Source organism: Ahaetulla prasina, chromosome 4 (genome assembly GCF_028640845.1).
Source record: "Ahaetulla prasina isolate Xishuangbanna chromosome 4, ASM2864084v1, whole genome shotgun sequence".
Taxonomy (NCBI): Eukaryota; Metazoa; Chordata; class Lepidosauria; order Squamata; family Colubridae; genus Ahaetulla; species Ahaetulla prasina.
This window is the reverse complement of record NC_080542.1, coordinates 27,940,243-27,958,799: the sequence shown is the minus strand read 5'-3', so window position 1 is coordinate 27,958,799 and position 18,557 is coordinate 27,940,243. Positions and strand designations below refer to the sequence as shown.

At 43.4% G+C, this 18,557-nt stretch overlaps 1 pseudogene; it reads left to right on the top strand.

Annotated features, from left to right (window-relative positions):
• The first annotated feature begins 1,173 nt into the window (after positions 1-1,173).
• LOC131198089 (sulfotransferase 1 family member D1-like) lies at positions 1,174-16,882 on the top strand (annotated as a pseudogene).
• The last annotated feature ends 1,675 nt before the right edge of the window (positions 16,883-18,557 follow it).

Sequence of the window (18,557 nt, the reverse complement as noted above, 5' to 3'; positions counted from 1 at the left end):
ATTTTATTGTATAGATAACCGTTAAACTCCTCAGCTCGTCCCTGTAAGGGGTCATCCCATCCCTCTTGATGAAGGAGGGAGCGGGTCACCCGAAACAAGGCGGCCGGGCGGTTATCTGCCGATGCAATGAGGGTGGAAACGTAAGAACATTTCACCTCCTTCATTGCCACTAGGTAGGTCTTAGTAAAAGACCTCACTAGTGTCCGATCAGCCTTGGAACGGCTGGACCTCCAGGTGCTCTCTAGGTGTCTTCTCCGGCGTTTCATCTCTCTCAGCTCCTCGGAGAACCAGGGAGCCAACTGAGATCTATGCCGGGTCAGAGGCCGCAAAGGCACGACACGGTCCAAAGCCCCAGCTGCGGCCCATTCCCAGGCCGCAACCAGTTCTTCAGTCGTGCCGTGGGTAAGATCCTCAGGAAACGGCCCAAGCTCCGTCAGGAACCTCTCCGGGTCCATCAGGCGCCTGGGACGGAACCAACGCATTGGTTCCGTCTCCCTGCGGTGGTGGGCGGTGGTCTGAAAGTCTAGGCGAAGAAGAAAATGATCTGACCATGACACCGGTTCCTTCACTATATCTCCTAAAACCAGATCATTAACCCACTGACCAGAGATAAAAATCAGGTCTAGCGCGCCTCCCCCGCTGTGTGTAGGGCCATCAGTTACTTGAATCAGGTCCAAGGCCGTCATGGAGGCCTGGAACTCCTGAACCACTGTTGATGACAAGCCGGCCGATGGCAAGTTGAAATCCCCCAAGACCATAAGTCTGGGAATCTCAACCGCCACGCCAGCAAGCACCTCTAGTAGCTCAGGTAGGACCGTAGTCACGCAGCAAGGAGCCAGGTACGTGATCAACAGTCCCATCTGATTCCGATGGCCCCACTTCACAAGGAGGGATTCACAACCAGCTATCTGAGGAACAGTGGACTCCCTCGGCTCCAGACTTTCTTTAATCACAACCGCCACCCCCCCACCCCTACCTTGGGCCCTCGGCTGATGAAATGAAATGAGTAATGAGTAATAAATCAGTTTAATAGGATCTTCTTGTGTGGTCCTAGTCTTCCCTACTTGATATTGGAATCAAAATCTCAGCTGTGGAGATGAGGGAGGATGCAAGCCATATAATCTGGGCAATTTGTCTGCAGACATCTTTGGTAGCTTTTCCTAATGCTAGTTGATGATTAGAAAACTTGTGATACATTGGGTCATCCTTCTTTCTACATATAATACAGAGTGGGAGCATTTCCTCTTCCCTTATGCCCACAGAAGTTCTGGTTTGGATATGCTAATGATAGAGACAGGATGGAGATGTCACTTCAATTTTTCTTTTTCCCTTTCCAGGCCTTCTCAAGGGGTACTCAAGGAAGCACCCCATCCATGTCTATTTAAGACACACCTTCCTGTCCACTTCCTCCCTGAATCTTTCTCGGGGAAAAATTGCAAGGTGAGAAAAAAATGATGACTGTTAATAAATGAAGAATACATTGAATGCAAAGACATACAAGTAGTCTTTGACTTACAGCCATACATTTAATGACTGTTCAAAATTACAGCGGTGCTGAACTAAGAGACTTCCTTTGCCTGAAGTTACCACTGTTGCTTCAAACCCATGGTCATGTGATGGGAATTTGGGCCACTTACCTTTCAATTACAGAAATACTGCAAATGCCCCAACTTGCTTATCTCTCTGCCTATCTCAGCCCCAACCTATTCCACCAGTGCAGGCAAAGCTGAGACAGTGCTAGAGGCCTTAGTCTGCTTCTTGTCCCCACCAGGCCTGGGAAGCCTTTTCTGTTACAGTACCCACCAGCATATTCAAATTGCCTCACTTACCCTTGTAAGTTGTTTCTGCAATTGTTGACAGGCATGCCCACTAGGCACGGCCTTCCTAACCGTGTTACCTTGCGCCATTTTGGAAGTATATGCCATTTTCACAATGGTTTGGAAGCCTTCCAAAGCGGAAGTCTTCCTACTGAGTTTCTCCTCTCAAAAGGCGGCTTCCAAAACACTATGAGAGCAGGTACCACTTTGGCAATCCATTCGGAAGCCTTCCAGAAAATATCACGACAATAGCACATGCTTGCGTATGATGCAAGGTAGCCTTGGCTGGCTGTCTCTTGTAGAAGCTGGGCATGTCTGTTACAGAAAACCACAACGATAACTGGAGCAATTTGCCTGCGCTGATGAGCCCTATAACTAAGGTGACCAACTTTTTTACAATGAGAAGGAGGACACAAATAAATTGAAGAAAATAATAGTGTAAATAAAAGAAACATTTTATTCATTGCAACAATAATACAGAATACACTGTAATATGATAAATGCATAATAAAAAACATTTGTAACGATAAGATTTTATATTGTAATTGTGCTTACATGCCTATTATTATTTAAATGAGTATTTTTCCATTGAATAAATACACTTGTAAATAAAATTATACATATTTGGAAATTATTAAATAGATAATGAATTAATAAAAACATGAATTATTGTGCTCATCTGTGTATGATTGAATATTCACTGAGAAAGAAATGAGTCTAATGTGCACGTGTGTGCCGTGTCGTGTTTCGGTAGGAAGTAAACAAAGCCACTTATGCGCGGCACACTCTCTCAAAACATTTCTCCTGTGTGGAGCGCATGCGTCTCATAATTGCATCTTGCCGCACTGTACTGAGCCTTGACAAATCATCATGTCAAATTCAAATACGTCACATCACACACAATGGATCAATCAATAGAATATCAATCGAATATGGAGATTTACAGATTAGTCTTCAAATATAGAAAAGGAGGATATGTAGGAGGATACTTTTCAAGATGGGACAGAACTTACAAAAGAAGAACTGTCCTCCCTAAAGGAGGAAGATTGGTCACCTTACTATAACGGGTGAGGCCTCCTGAGCCTCCCAGGCTGCAGCAGGTTTCTGTGCACTGGTTGCGCCCTGTAACCCATTGAGGCCTCACAGCTACAGCAGGCTTCTGCATGTTGGTGCCCTTTAGCCCTGTGTTTGTCAACCTTAGCAACTTTAACAGGTATGGATATCAACTCCCAGCATTCCCCAGTTAGCATAGCTGACTGCATAGTCAACATAACATAACGTAGCTGGCTGGGGAATGCTGGGAGTTGAAGTCCATACATCTTAAAGTTGCCAATGTTGAGAAATACTGCTGTAACCTATTGTGGGCCTCAAAAGTGTCCTCCCCTCTAGAGGAAAACCTGCCCTTTGTTTAAAGGATTGCTCTCTGCTTAATGACCTCAAGTGGAAGTGCCAGGATTGCGATTGTTGAGCCAAGCAGTCTCACTGATGTCTCACTTAACAATCACTTTGCACAACAACTAAGATTCCCATGCCAATTATGATCATAAGTTGAGGCCTTCTGCTTGTTCTTTCACACTTTATTTTCAAAATGTAAACTACTTAGAGAAGACTGTAAAGCACTATAAAGCAGTATATAAGTCTAAGCGCTATTGCTATTAAACAGATCAGCTTGATTAGCATTCTCGTTTGCCGCATAACAGATCATCTATGTAGCCAGAAATGCCAAAGATGTGGCTGTCTCATTTTATTACTTCTACCAAATGGCAAAAGTGCACCCAGAGCCTGGAACATGGGATGAATTTCTGGAGAAATTTATGGATGGAAATGGTAATTAGATAGTAAATCCTTTCAAGGCATTCAGCTTGGATATTAGCTGTCCTTGGTATGATAAGTTCAAAAGATAGTATCATAGTGATGCTTTTAGCTGCAGCTAGCAGAGCAAATTATAGGGCTGGGTTAACACTTTTTAGGGCACCATTGTGGGGGAAGCTGCTTGAGGTCTTCTACTAATGACAGGCTTTGCAGCTTGAAATTCTGTGAATGCGAAGGTCAGATCTGGGCCTTTTTCTCCTTACACATTCCTTTTCAGTTGGCAGATAAGCTCATGTAAATTTATGATTCTTTGTATAAACTTTGACTATGAACTTAAACTAGAATTCATGTAAATTTATGATTCTTTGTATAAACTTTGACTATGAACTTATACTAGAGTTTCTAGTTCTGTTTCATACTCCTGATAACCGAACCAAGCAAACTGTAGGTTTCTCCATGCTGTTGCATTACAATTCCCATCATTCACAAGCATTCTTTCTTTCCTCAGTGTCTTTTGGATCCTGGTATGATCATGTCAAAGGCTGGTGGGACATCAGGGGAAAATACAGGATTCTGTACCTCTTTTATGAAGATATGAAAGAGATAAGACTCTTTCTGCTCCTTCTATTAACACTGTTTTTCTCTGCTACTCCATTGTCTACTTCTTCTCCCCACATTAAGAATTAGATACAAGGTGTAAACCTCCTCCTGTTCTGTCTAGTCTTGCATATATTTTCAACTTTCAGGAATCAAAGATACATGTGGGGACCCATCACAAAATTGCTGTAAAACATGCCATGGCAGCCACAGCAGCTGTCTTCAAGCTAAATGCCTTCTAATTATGTGGAGAAGAATTCTAATTATGCTCAGGTAATTTGAAAAAATAGAGTTGTAGGCGGAAGATTGTGAGAGGCTTAAGTGGATTACATCTCCAAGGCAGATTTATGGCTAAATTGCAAATGAGGCCTTCTAGACAATAAGAAAGGAAAAACATATCTTCTACAATTATTCCCTTCTGAATGAGCATAATACAGAGTTTTGAGAAAATCCTTTCTAAGTGCAAAAGATAGCATAGAATAGAATAAAAACTTTATTGTCACTTTAAATGTACACTAATCAGCATTTATTAAAATGAAATTTCATTGCATTCAGACCTCAGAAGATAATCATTATGAATATACCCACATACACTCACCTATATGATGCAGAGAAACATCACAATCCAGTTCAGATGTATACATATACATGGCGGGGGGAAAAAAGAATCCTGCAAGTTTACAAGAAAGATGGCATAAGGAACAAAGCTGTTACGGAATCTGGTTGTCCTGCTAGAAATACTTCGAAACCTCCTACCAGAGAGGAGCAACAGAAACAGACCATAAAGTGGGTGTGTGGGGTCTCTAACAATGCTTTCAGCTCTAAGCGCACAATGCTTATAAACAATATCTTGAATAATGGGAAGCAAGCTTCCTATAATCTTTTCAGATGTCCTTACTGTAATGTATCTTTAAGGGTTTTGGAGGGAAAATAGAGCGGGAAATAGCACGTTGCTAATTGGCTGATAGCCTCCAGCTGAACTGTATATAAGGAGGGGTTTTTACCGTTTGCGGTTGCTGGGTTCACCATATAGTAAAGAGCTGTTGTTACTCATCTGGTCTCCTGCCTCGTTATTGCCCGAATCTAACACTGGCGACGAAGGTGGGATTTCGAGGCAAAAGAGCACCAGGAACGAACCCAGCAAAATAAGGGCGGTTAGCAACGATGTCCAGCTATACACCGCCAGCGCCATTCGACCCAGCCAAAGAAAAATGGGGGTCATACATGGCTCGCTTTGAGTGTTTCCTCGAAGCCAACGAGCTCCAAGGAGTCTCAGACAACAGGAAACGGGCATACTTCCTGAGTCACTGCGGTCCCGAGGTTTTCGACACCGCGGAATCGCTTTCTGAGCCAACGCCGGTACAGGCGGTACCGTGGCAAACTCTGCAGACTGTTTTGAAAGCCCACTATGCACCAACGCCTTCCAAGTTCGTTCAACGGTTCGAATTAAGGCAGCGCATGCAGCAAGAGGGCGAGTCCATCAGTGTGTACATGGCAGCACTGAGGAAAGCCGCGAACCATTGTGAGTACCGAGACTTGGAAGACGCGTTGCTCGACCAGCTAATTTGCGGGGTCAGGGACATCCGTTTGCGACGGCGGCTGCTGTCCAGAAGCAACCTAACGCTCGCAATCGCCCTGGACGAGGCAAGGGCTCACGAGATGTCTACCCAAGCGGCAGAAACACTACAAAGCGCGCCAGGCGCAGCGAAAACAACCCGGTCCACACGAGGAAGTCCAGGCCGAGTCGGAAGAGGAGGAAGAGGAAGAAGTCTTCCACGGGAGGCCGGAGAGGAAGACAGGCGAACGCGAGTTGCGGGGCCAACACCAGCGGCAACATTGCAAATTTAAGGATGCCGCGTGTCGTGGCGATGTGAAAAAAGGGCACATCGCGAAAGCCTGCCGAGCGCCCCAACCTTCCGCCAAAATTCAAACCGACCAATCAAAGCGCGGAACAAACGGCCCGGGATTGGTCAAGGAAAAAAAGGCACGAAGTTGAATCAGACCGCCGTGAGAGTGGGCCAGGCATCAACACGCCTAGAAAAAAAAATCTTTATTAAAACACTCATCGAAGGAGTGCCGTGCCGAATGGAAGTGGACACTGGATCTTCAATCACGATCATGTCCTGGAGCAACTTAGAAAAAACTTGCGGCTATCGCGAAACGCAAACTGCGGCCACAGAAGCTACGAGTGCAGGACTATCAAGGAACAGGATCCCTGTCCGGGCAACGACCGTCCGTCAAGTATGGACAGTTTGAAAAACTCTGCCCATCACCATGTCGATGGGACTCTGCCGAGTTTGTTGGGACTAGACTGGTTCCGGGCATTGGGCATGGGAGTGACCGAGTCTTCGAAATGAAGTCGACCTCAGGGCGAACTCATGAAGGAGTTCGAGGACGTTTTCAAAGACTGCCTGGGCAAGTACAAGGGGACCCCTATCTCCTTCAACTAGACCTCAAGTTGCCCCTATCCGTTTAAAGGCTAGGAGGGTTCCTTCGCCCTGAAGCCCAAGATTGACCGGGAACTGGACAAACTAGTAAGCCAGGGATACTAGTGCCAGTTGATCATGCGAAGTGGGAGACGCATGATAGTCACCCCAGTGAAACCAGACGGGGGTCAGGGATTTGCGCTGATTACAAGGCGACGCTAAACAAAGCTTTGCAAAAGCGCTTACCCGTCCTGTGGTACAACACTTGCTACACTCGTTAGGGCAGGGCAGGTTTTGCTAAACTAGATTTGGCCCAAGCCTATCAGCAGTTACCCGTAGATAGCAGCACGGCGAAGCTCAAACAATCGTAACGCACAGGGTGCTTTCAAATGCACCAGGTTACAATTTGGGGTCAGTGTGGCACCAGGATTATTTCAAAATTTAATGGAGCGGCTTCTGCAGGGGCTCCCGGGTGGTACCGTGCTTTGATGACGTACTGGTATCCGCCGACAATATGGAAGAACTTGGGGTGCGACTGAGAAAAGTTTTAAGTATTTTCCGTCCGCGGTTTAAAAGTCAAATTAAACAAGTGCCAGATCGGGGTAGGATCCGTAGAATTCCTGGGCTACCGGATAGACAGGAGGATCCACCCACTGAGAGCAAGGTTAGGGCAATCAGAAGGCCCCAGCACCCCAAAACAAAACAGAGTTGCAGGCGTTTTGGGTCTGGTAAATTTTACGTTTTTTTAAAAATAAGGCTACCATAGCCGAGCCGCTACACAAATTACTAGGAAAAAATGCTGCATGGTCTTGGGGAAAGGCGGAAGCTAGAGCATTCGAAGCAATAAAAAACCTCCTGTCTAGCGATAGCCTATTGATACAATACAATAGCACACTACCATTGGTGCTAGTTTGTGATGCATCCCCCTACGGGGTGGGGGCTGTGCTCAGCCACAGGCTGCCAAATGGCACAGAAGCCCCTATAGCGTTTTACTCCCGAACAATGTCCTCAGCTGAAAGGAACTATAGTCAGTTGGATAGGGAAGCCTTGGCCATAGTCTCCGGGGTAAAGAAGTTCCATGAATATGTTTTCGGTCGCGACTTCGAAATCGTCACAGACCATAGACCCTTGCTAGGGTTGCTGGCGGGCGACCACCCAACGCCCGTGGCACTTTCGCCCAGATTGACCCGATGGACTATCTTTCTGGCTGCATATTCGTACAAACTGCTACATCGGCCAGGAAAGGAGTTAGGGCATGCAGACGCCTTGAGCAGATGCCCTTTACCAGCGACTATCGAAGACCCCACTCCGGGCACACCCGTCTTGTTAATTGACTCTTTGGACTCTGGTCCAGTCACTTCCAAGGAGGTGGCTCGGGCTTACAAGGACACACATTAAGGACTGTAATGGGTTGGGTGCAAGAGGATGGCGCGCGGGTGGCGTTTTAGGAATTTGTAAAAGCGGGGAATTGTCGGTGCAAGGGGTGTCTGCTCTGGGGGATAGAGTGGTGGTCCCAGAGAAATTGGGAAAAGTTCTGGAACTTCTGCGAAGGCCATCCTGGGATCGTGAGAATGAAGGGTTTAGCCAGGAGCTATGTGTGGTGGCCCTTGATGGACATGGAGATTAGCGATAGGGTTGGGAAATGCCAAGCATGCCAGGAATCCAGACCACTACCACCAACGGCCCCAATCCGAGAGTGGGAGAAACCCCAGGGCCCATGGTCCCGAATCCATATCGATTTTGCGGCCCTTCCACGGCCAAACATTCTTAGTGGTGGTAGACGATTTTCCAAATGGCTGGAAATCATTCTAATGAAATCCATGACCGCAGAGGCTGTAATTTCAGTCCTCGGCACCTTTTGTAACACACGGGTTACTAGACACACTCGTTTCAGACAACGGGCCACAGTTCACGGCGACCCTTTTGAGGGTACTTGGCGGAGGGCATCCGACATGTCCTCTCGGCGCCTTTCCACCCTGCGACGAACGGCCTTGCAGAGCGTTTCGTCCGGAGCGCAAAGAGGCATTGTCCAGAATCAGACCCGGGATTGGCAATTAAAATTGACACCTTCTTAGCGGTACAACACAGAACCCTTGTGTAGCGACTGGCGCAGCCCAGCAGAGCTACTGATGGGAGAAAGCTTAGATGCCCGTTAGACCGGTTAAACCCGAACTACACACCAGACGGGTACAAAACAACACCGGGCAAAACAAGAGAATTGACAGTAGGGAGTTCCGTATGGGCACACAATTATGGTGAAGGCCCAAACTGGCAAAAGGAACAATCCTAGAAACAACCGGGCCCAAATCATATCGTAGAAATAGAGGATGGCGGGTTTGGAAACGCACATAGACCAGTTAAGAAAAAGAATAGCCACCAGTCTAGAAACAGACGAAACAGGCCCTGACTATCCAATGATTGAATCCACAGCTAACTCAAACCCGAGAAAACCGCAGGACTTATCTGAGTTCCAGCGACACCAACCGGTCCCTCCGAAGGAAAGCAGGAACGACTCTGCAAGTAATCCAAGGCCGGATGGCCTGGAGGAGAAGCTGAGAGGAACGAACAGTCCCTCCGGCCAGCTCCACTCACTCCCAGATAATGAACTGCGCAGGTACGAAAGAGTTAGGAGACGCCCTGCGTACTTACGTGACTACGTTGAAAAATAATTATTCATTTTATGTAAATAGGGGTAAGAAGTTTTCTGGGAGGGGAGGAGTGTAATGTATCTTTAAGGGTTTTGGAGGGAAAATAGAGCGGGAAATAGCACGTTGCTAATTGGCTGATAGCCTCCAGCTGAACTGTATATAAGAAGGGGTTTTTACCGTTTGCGGTTGCTGGGTTCACCATATAGTAAAGAGCTGTTGTTACTCATCTGGTCTCCTGCCTCGTTATTGCCCGAATCTAACACTTACCACTCTCTGTATGGACTTTTAGCTGAAGCATCGCAGCCACTATACCGAACTGTGATGCAGTTTGTTCTCAAATCATGCTCTGTAAAAAGTGGCCAGGACAGAAGGAAAAAAATGTGCTCTCCTCATCTGATGCAGGAAATGAAAATGCAAAGCATATTTTAATTCATTTAATATCTCATTATATTATCCTTGAATTATAACAGTTCATTTAGCGACCATTCCAAATTACAATATTGAAAAAAATGACTTATGATCATTTTTCATTACCACTTATTACCACTTTAGCATCCCCATGGTTACATGATCAAAATCTGAATGCCTGGCAACTGGCATATATTTATGACGGTTGCCATGTGCCAGGGTCATGTGATCACCTTTTGCAAACTTCTGACAAGCAAAGTCAAGGGGGAAGCCAGATTCATTTAACAACTGTTATTAACTTAACATCTGCAGTGATTCACTTAACAACTGTGGCAAGAAAGGTTGTAAAATGGGACATTTATTTAATGACATCTCGCTTAGCGAAAGATATTTTGGGCTCAATTGTGGTCATAAGTCAAGGACTACCTGTATCTCACCATTCTACCTAGTGCAAAATTCCTGGTTTCACTATTTGATTGTTGCACTGTTTGTAGGATTTAGAACAAGAGATTCAAAAGGTAATGGAATTCCTAGAAAGACCAGCTAATGAAAACTTAATTAAGAAGATTGCACACCACACCTCCTTCAAAGAGATGAGTCAGAACCCAACGGCTACTTATACAAGTGTTCCCATTTCTTTTATGGATCACACCATCTCTCCTTTCTTTTCTTTTTTTTAATTATATTTTTATGTTTTTTAACAAAAAAGAACAATACATAACATACACTGACATAAAGCATATATTCCTTCTTTACATCAGCTTCATTTCCTTATTCTTCTCATATTTACATCCTTATTCCCCCCCTCATTTCTTTTAATTGTACATTTCTTTTTTGTCCCATTCTCTGGTTTCTTTTTGTCTTCTATCCTATCTATCCCTCTAACTATTCATTTTCTTTCATACGTTGCCATTTTATATACATATAAGCTTTTCACCTTTTTTCATCATCTAGTATTTCTACTCTCTAGCCAATATACAATTTGTTCCATACTATGTAATATTCCGACTCTTCTTTTTCTTTTAACTCCTTTGTTAGTTTGTCTATCTCTGCACATTCCAAGATTTTGTTTACCATCGCTCCTTTCATGAGGAAAAGTAAACCTATGAAACAACCAAATTGGGGCTGCATGAAATGAAGTTTGTATCTTTAATGCTCATAAAAGGATGAAATAGTAGTGCTGCCTTCTCCAGCCTGACAAGCTCCATATGTGTTAGATTTGCAATTCCAGCTATCAGGGCTAATTGTTGTGCCGGTCAGGGATTATGGAATTTGAAGTCAAGCTTCCTACTCCTAATATCACCACTTGAAAGAAGGTGGGATAGAGGCCAACAATAATTGTAGCATGGAAATATAATGTTGTTGCAGGCAAATATTGTTGCAGGGTCTTTGTAAATTAACTAAATTAACGAAAGAAAACAAAACTCTTGTGCTCTTATGCACACCCCTTATAGACCTCTTAGGACTGGGGTGAGGTCAATAGTAGACAGCTTTTGGTTGAAGATTTGGGGATTTTGGGAAGATACCACAGTCAGGCAGTGTATTCCAGGCATTAACAAGTCTGTTACTGAAGTCATATTTTCTGCCATATTTATACATACATACATACGTGTGTGTGTGTGTGTGTGTGTGTGAAACTTTCAGGAAAGAATAACAACAATTGACAATGTAGTACATTTCTCTGCTTCTACAGAAATCTCCAAGTAGGAAATAGACAAGTCAGATCTTGAGATTTGACAATCCTAGCCAAGATGGGGGGAAAAATGGAGCGAGAAATTGTGATTATGCCTGCCTTGTGATAGCTTCTACATTCTCCTAAATACGCAGTGTTGTACATCAGTCTTTTATTTCCCCTCTGCCCATTTTTTACTAATTTTCATCTCTAGGGAACATACTGTATGTTATGGATCCAACTTTATTTTATCCAGTTTTAAATATAACGATGTTGAAATAAAAGATAACATATGTTGCTTAGAATAGAATAGAATAGAATTTTTATTGGCCAAGTGTGATTGGATACACAGGGAATTTGTCTTGGTGCATATGTTCTCAGTGTACATAAAAGAAAAGATATGTTCATCAAGGTACAACATTTACAACACAATTGATGGTCAATATATCAATATATATCATAAGGATTGCCAGCAACAAGTTATAGTCATACAGTCATAAATGGGAGGAGATTGGTGATGGGAACTATGAGAAGATTAATAGTAATGCAGATTCAGTAAATAGTTTGACCGTGTTGATAGAATTATTTGGTTAGCAGAGTGATGGCCTTCGGGAAAAAACTGTTCTTGTGTCTAGTTGTTCTGATGTGCAGTGCTCTATAGCATCGTTTTGAGGGTAGGAGTTGAAACAGTTTATGTCCAGGATGCGAGGGGTCTGTAAATATTTTCACGGCCCTCTTCTTGATTCGTGCAGTATACAGGTCCTTCAATGGAAGGCAGGTTGGTAGCAATTATTTTTTCTGCAGTTCTAATTATCCTCTGAAGTCTGTGCTTTTCTTGTTGGGTTGCAGAACCGAACCAGACAGTTATAGAGGTGTAAATGACAGACACAATAATTCCTCTGTAGAACTGAATCAGCAGCTCCTTGGGCAGTTTGAGCTTACTGAGTTGGCGCAGAAAGAACATTTTTTGTTGTCCTTTTTTAATTATGTTTTTGATGTTAGCTGTCCATTTTAGATCTTTCGATATGATAGAACCTAGAAATTTGAAGGTTTCTAACAGTTGATACTGTGTTGTCTAGTATTGTGAGAGGTGGAAGTATGGAAGGGTTTCTCCTAAAGTCTACCACCATTTCTACGGTTTTGAGTGTGTTCAGTTCCAGATTGTTTAGTTGGGTAATGAAATGTGTGCAAGCAAATAACCCAGCCCAAAAACCATCAAAAGGTTCCATAATTGAACTGTGAGCTACATATATTCTATTGCAATATAACTACATTTTAAATTTTACCTAGTTGGTTAATGAAATACCTGCAAGCAAACAAGCAATCTCAGCAAGTAACATAACATAACATAACATAACATCAGAGTTGGAAGGGACCTTGGAGGCCTTCTAGTCCAACCCCCTGCCCAGGCAGGAAACCCTATACCATCTCAGTCAGATGGTTATCCAACATTTTCTTAAAAATTTCCAGTGTTGGAGCATTCACAACTTCTGAAGGCAAGTCGTTCCACTTATTAATTGTTCTAACTGTCAGGAAATTTCTCCTTAGTTCTAAGTTGCTTCTTTCTTTGATCAGTTTCCACCCATTGCTTCTTGTTCTACCCTCAGGTGCTTTGGAGAACAGCTCAACTCCCACTTCTCTGTGGCAGCCCCTGAGATATTGGAACACAGCTATCATGTCTCCCCTAGTCCTTCTTTTTGTTAAACTAGACATACCCAGTTCCTGCAACCGTTCTTCATATGTTTTATCCTCCAGTCCCCTAATCATCTTTGTTGCTCTTCTCTGCACTCTTTCTAGAGTCTCAACATCTTTTTTACATCGTGGCGACCAAAACTGGATGCAATATTCCAAGTGTGGCCTTACCAAGGCATTATAAAGTGGTACTAACACTTCACGTGATCTTGATTCTATCCCTCTGTTTATGCAGCCCAGAACTGTGTTGGCTTTTTTAACAGCTGCTGCACACTGCTGGCTCATATCTAAATGGTTATCCACTAGGACTCCAAGATCCCTCTCACAGGTACTACTATTGAGCAAGGTACCACATATACGGTACTGGTGCATTTTGTTTTGGCCTAAATGTAGAACCTTACTTTTTCACTGTTGAATTTCATTTTGTTAGATAGCGCCCAATGTTCAAGTCTGTCAAGATCTTTCTGTAACTTGAGCCTATCTTCTGGAGTGTTGGCTATTCCTGCCAGCTTGGTGTCATCTGCAAATTTGATGAGTTCCCCATCTATCCCCTCGTCCAAGTCATTGATGAAGATGTTGAAGAGTACTGGGCCTAAAACAGAGCCTTGGGGTACTCCACTGCATACTTCCCTCCATGTGGATGTAGTTCCGTTGAGGACTACACGTTGAGTGCGGTTGGTCAGCCAGTTACGGATCCATCTGGTGGTGGTGCTGTCTAACCCACATCTTTCTACTTTATCTAGTAGTAGGTTATGGTCTACTTTATCAAATGCTTTACTGAAGTCCAAGTAAATTATATCAACAGCATTCCTCTGGTCTACTAATTTTGTCATTTTGTCAAAGAATGCGATAAGATTAGTCTGGCATGATCTGTTTTTGACAAACCCATGTTGGCTTTTGGTTATTACTTTGTTTGCTTCTAGGTGTTCGGTGATTCGTTGCTTGATTATCTTTTCCAGAATCTTCCCCGGTATTGAGGTCAGACTGATAGGTCTGTAGTTTCCTGGATCTGTTTTTTTTCCTTTTTTGAAGATGGGAACTACATCAGCTCTTTTCCAGTCCTCTGGCAGCTCCCCTGTGCTCCAGGATCTTTGAAAGATATAGTTCAGTGGTTCTGAGATCACGTCTGCCAGTTCCTTCAGAACCTTGGGGTGTAATCCATCCGGTCCTGGTGATTTGAACTCGTCTAGGGTAGACAGGTGTTCACTTACCATTTTCTTCCCTATTTTAACTTGTGTTTCTAATCTGTTTTTTGTAGTGCTGTTTTTGATAGGTTGGATTTTTTCCTTTTGTGTAAAGACAGATGCAAAATATGAGTTAAGTAGATCTGCTTTCTCCCTGTTGCTTGTCATCTTCTTGCCACTTTCTCCCAGCAATGGGCCAATTGTTTCCTTGACTTTTTTCTTGTTTTTAACATGTTGGAAGAAGCTTTTTTTATTATTTTTTACTTTTGTCGCTAGCCTTTGTTCATTGTGAGCCTTAGCTTTCCTCACTTCATCTTTACAGGCTCGAGCTATTTGCTGATATTCTGCCTTAGTTATTTGCCCCTCTTTCCACTTTTTATATTTGTCCTTTTTGTCTTTCAATTTGTCAGATAGTTCTTTATGCATCCATGCTGGTTTCTTTTGAGATCTACTATTTTTCTTCTTCATTGGTATTGTGTTAGACTGTGCTTTTATAATCTCACTTTTCAAAATTTCCCAAGCTTCTTGAGTTGTTTTCCCCCTGAGGATTCTCATCCATTGAATCCTTCTCAAGCTCTCTCTAAGTTTATTGAAATTAGCTCTCTTAAAGTCCAAGACTCTAGTTTGACTTTGTTCTACTACTTGTATTTGCTTAATGTTGAATTCCAATATTGCGTAGTCACTTGCCCCAAGGTTCCTGTAGCTTCAACACCTTCTATCATTTCATCTCTGTTAGTGAGAATTAAGTCCAATATGGCTGATCCTTGTCGCCTTCTCTATTTTTGGGAAACAAAGTTGTCTGCTAGGTTTGTTAGGAACCTGTTGGATCTTCCACTTGGTGCAGAGTTTGTTTCCCAGTTGATGTCAGGGTAGTTAAAATCCCCATTACTACTGTGATGTGCTTCCTACATACCTTAGTTAGCTGACTAGCAAAAGTTCATCTACTTCCTCTGTTTGGTTGGGTGGCCTATAGTATAGACCTATGGCAATATCGTTTTCACCCTTTTATATTGACCCAAATACATTCAAGATGATTTTCATCATTGTTGTGCTCTATTTCTGTAGAGATGTAGTTATTTCTTATATATAGTGCAACTCCACCTCCTCTTTTATTTGGTCTATTTCTTTTAAATAATTTATATCCTCTAGCTGTATGTTCCATTTGTCAGTTTCATCCCACCAAGTTTCCGTAATGGCAACAATATCATATCTACCCTCATTTACTTGGATTTCTAATTCACCCTGTTTATTCCTCATACTCTGTGCATTGGTGTATAGACATTTGAGTCCATTTGGATTGGTCTTGTGTTTACTGTCTACATAACCTGTGTTGACTGCCCTACTTTCATGCCACCTGTTGGTTTAGTGCACATGGTATGGCACTCACTGTTAAATGCTTGGTTTTGCTTGATAGCATGGTTGATAGTCTTACCCATACAGACATCTATGTTACATGCACTGATAACCCTTTTAGTTTTCGATTGCTGGGGACAGAAATTTTCTATATCAGTTAATTCTCTGTCCCCACTGTTCAGTTTAAATGTTTATCCAGAAAATCTGTGAGTGTATTGCTGAGTAACTCAGTCCCCTTCTTTGATGGATGCAATCCATCTCTTTTGTACAATTTTTCATTGGACCAGTTGCAGACATCATGACTAATAAAACCAAAGCCTTCCTTTTACACCACTCCTTTAGCCACACATTAAACTCCACTACACGCTGGCCTTTACCTTTTTGTTCCTTATGTACTGGTAAAACCTCTGAAAAGTTAAGCCTACAACCTATGCTATTAAGTTCATACCCTAAGCTCTGGAAATCATTCTGCACAGAAAGCACATCCTTTTGGGACAGATCATTTGTGCCAAGATGTATAATAGCATCAACATCAGAATCCTTACTGGCATTCTTGACTATCTTAAGAATACGCCTCTTGTCTCTGCTGGCAGTAGCACCAGGTAGACACCTGACGTCTTTCAAAACCTCCATATCCTTTCCTAAATTTACATCCCTTACAATTGAATCACCAATCAGAAGGTGGCTTCTCTTTTTGGATACCTTGCTCTTCTTGTGTGACCGATCTGTAATACTTGATACACACTTTTCCAAAGTAGGTTCACACTTTTCCAAAGTAAGTTCTTCATCTTGAACCATAATCCCTTGATTGTTTGAGTTATCAGTATCACAACTACCTTGATCTGTCACTTTAGTGTTCCTATTTAGGTCAGCAAGGGCACTATATCTGTTATACTGGGACACTGTAAAAGCTTTGTGTTTATGGTTCACAGCTCTCACCCTGCCAGATCCTAAGTACTAAGTACTAAGGTTATGTTGAGTATTATTTTTCCTCAGTTTAGGAGTTGCTGGTGACTGGAAGAACTAATTCACAGTGGCACAAAATGAACATTTCAATGAGAATTTCAGGATGCAAATGAGAGGAACTACGCTGCAGTTTTGAACAGAGATATGATTGTTGTTTTTCCCCCTCCTTGAGTTTGCATTCTCTCACTCACAATTTTAACAAAAACCCTATACATTCTGTAGATGTGCTCTAAATGTATGTCAGTACACTGCAAAAGCCTCCTAGTTGATATTATATGGTACTATACAGCCCAGCAGTATATGGGCTGTCACGGTAGTCTCTAGAGCAGAGGTCTCCAACCTTGGCAACTTTAAGCCTGGAGGACTTCAACTCCCAGAATCCCCCAGCCAGCAAAGAGATTCTGGGAGTTGAAGTCCTCCAGGCTTAAAGTTGCCAAGGTTGGAGACCTCTGCTCTAGACCAAGAGTGTCAAACTGGCGGCCCAAGGGCCGGATGCGTCACTTACAGGCCACACCAATCCCAGATCCGTGAATGAGAAAAACATTGCGATATGTCACGCAACAGCAACATGACGCCGTGACTTTGACACCCATGCTCTAGACTGTAGCTTACATAAAAGAGCACGCTTGGAGAAATTTTGGCTGTGCATGTGGCATCCTGGGTAAAGTGTGAATGAAATGAAATGATCATTGAGCAAAAAATGTGACGTGTGCCACCCAAGGCTGATAAACCTAACAGAGATTTTCTCCCTTAGTAAACATGTCAAATGAAAGCCTTAATTGACCATTATGGTGGATGGCAGAACTTTAAAAAAAAACACACACACAGGATCAAGCAGATGGATTTGTATACCTTACTATATATAGAAAACCAATGGAAAAAATTTAAGACAGACACTGGTAGAAGAATAGTGGGTAGTTTGTGGTCTGTTGTTGACAGAAGGCAAAATGGCTGTGGACATGATTGGGGTAAATAAGAGTAAATAAGTACTGAATGAATATGGACTGAATACAAAAGTGAATACCAATATGAAGGAAATACTGTACAGTGAGGTGTTTGGATCATACATTGTAAAGAGTACTGTGGTGCTCCATCCAGAGCCTCAGTGGTTCCAGGTGACTGCCTGGCACTTGAAGGGGTCCTCTTGAGGAAGGAGAACTTTTCTGACAAGGTCATTCGGACCATTCAGGCCGACAGGAAGCAGTCCACTATCCGGATTTACAATTCAACTTGAAAGGTATTTGCTACCTGGTGCACCCAGCACCATATTAACCCTGTCTCAGTTTCCACAGATGCTTGAATTCCTACAGGAGGGCCTCGACAAAGGGCTGACCCACAACACCATCAGAAGACAGGTAGAGGCCCTTTCCACCGTCTTGTTGAGTGCAGACAGGGAGCTGCTGGCACATCACCCGATCATCTGCAGGTTCCTGCGGGGTGCAAGTAACATCCGGTTGTTCACTGATACCCTACCTGTGGACTTACCCAGAGTACTGAAGGCTCTCACTCTACCACCTTTCGAACCCCTGAACACCGCCAGCCTCTGATTCCTCACCCTTAAGGTGGCATTCCTGGTGGCCATCACATCAGCATGGGACATTTCTGAGTTGGCGGCCCTCTCGGTGGCAGCCAACCTTTGTGTGTTCCATCCAGACAAGGTCGTCTTGAGGCTTGACCCCTCGTTCACTCCCAAGGTGAACTCCTGGTTCCATAGAGCCCAGGAGGTCATATTGCCTAACTTCTGTCCTCAGCCTTCCCATGCCTTGGAAAAAGTGTGGCATACCTTGGATGTTCAAGAGGCCTCAAGATCTATATCAAGTGAACTGCACCCACCAGGAAGTCTGAGGCTCTCTTTGTCTCTTTTCAGCTGACCTCACTGGGCACCAAGGTGTCCTCTCCTGCTATTGGTTGCTGGGCATATGAAATTCAGGCACTGCCTGTTCTCCAGAACATTACTGCGCATTCGACATGAGGAGCAGTTA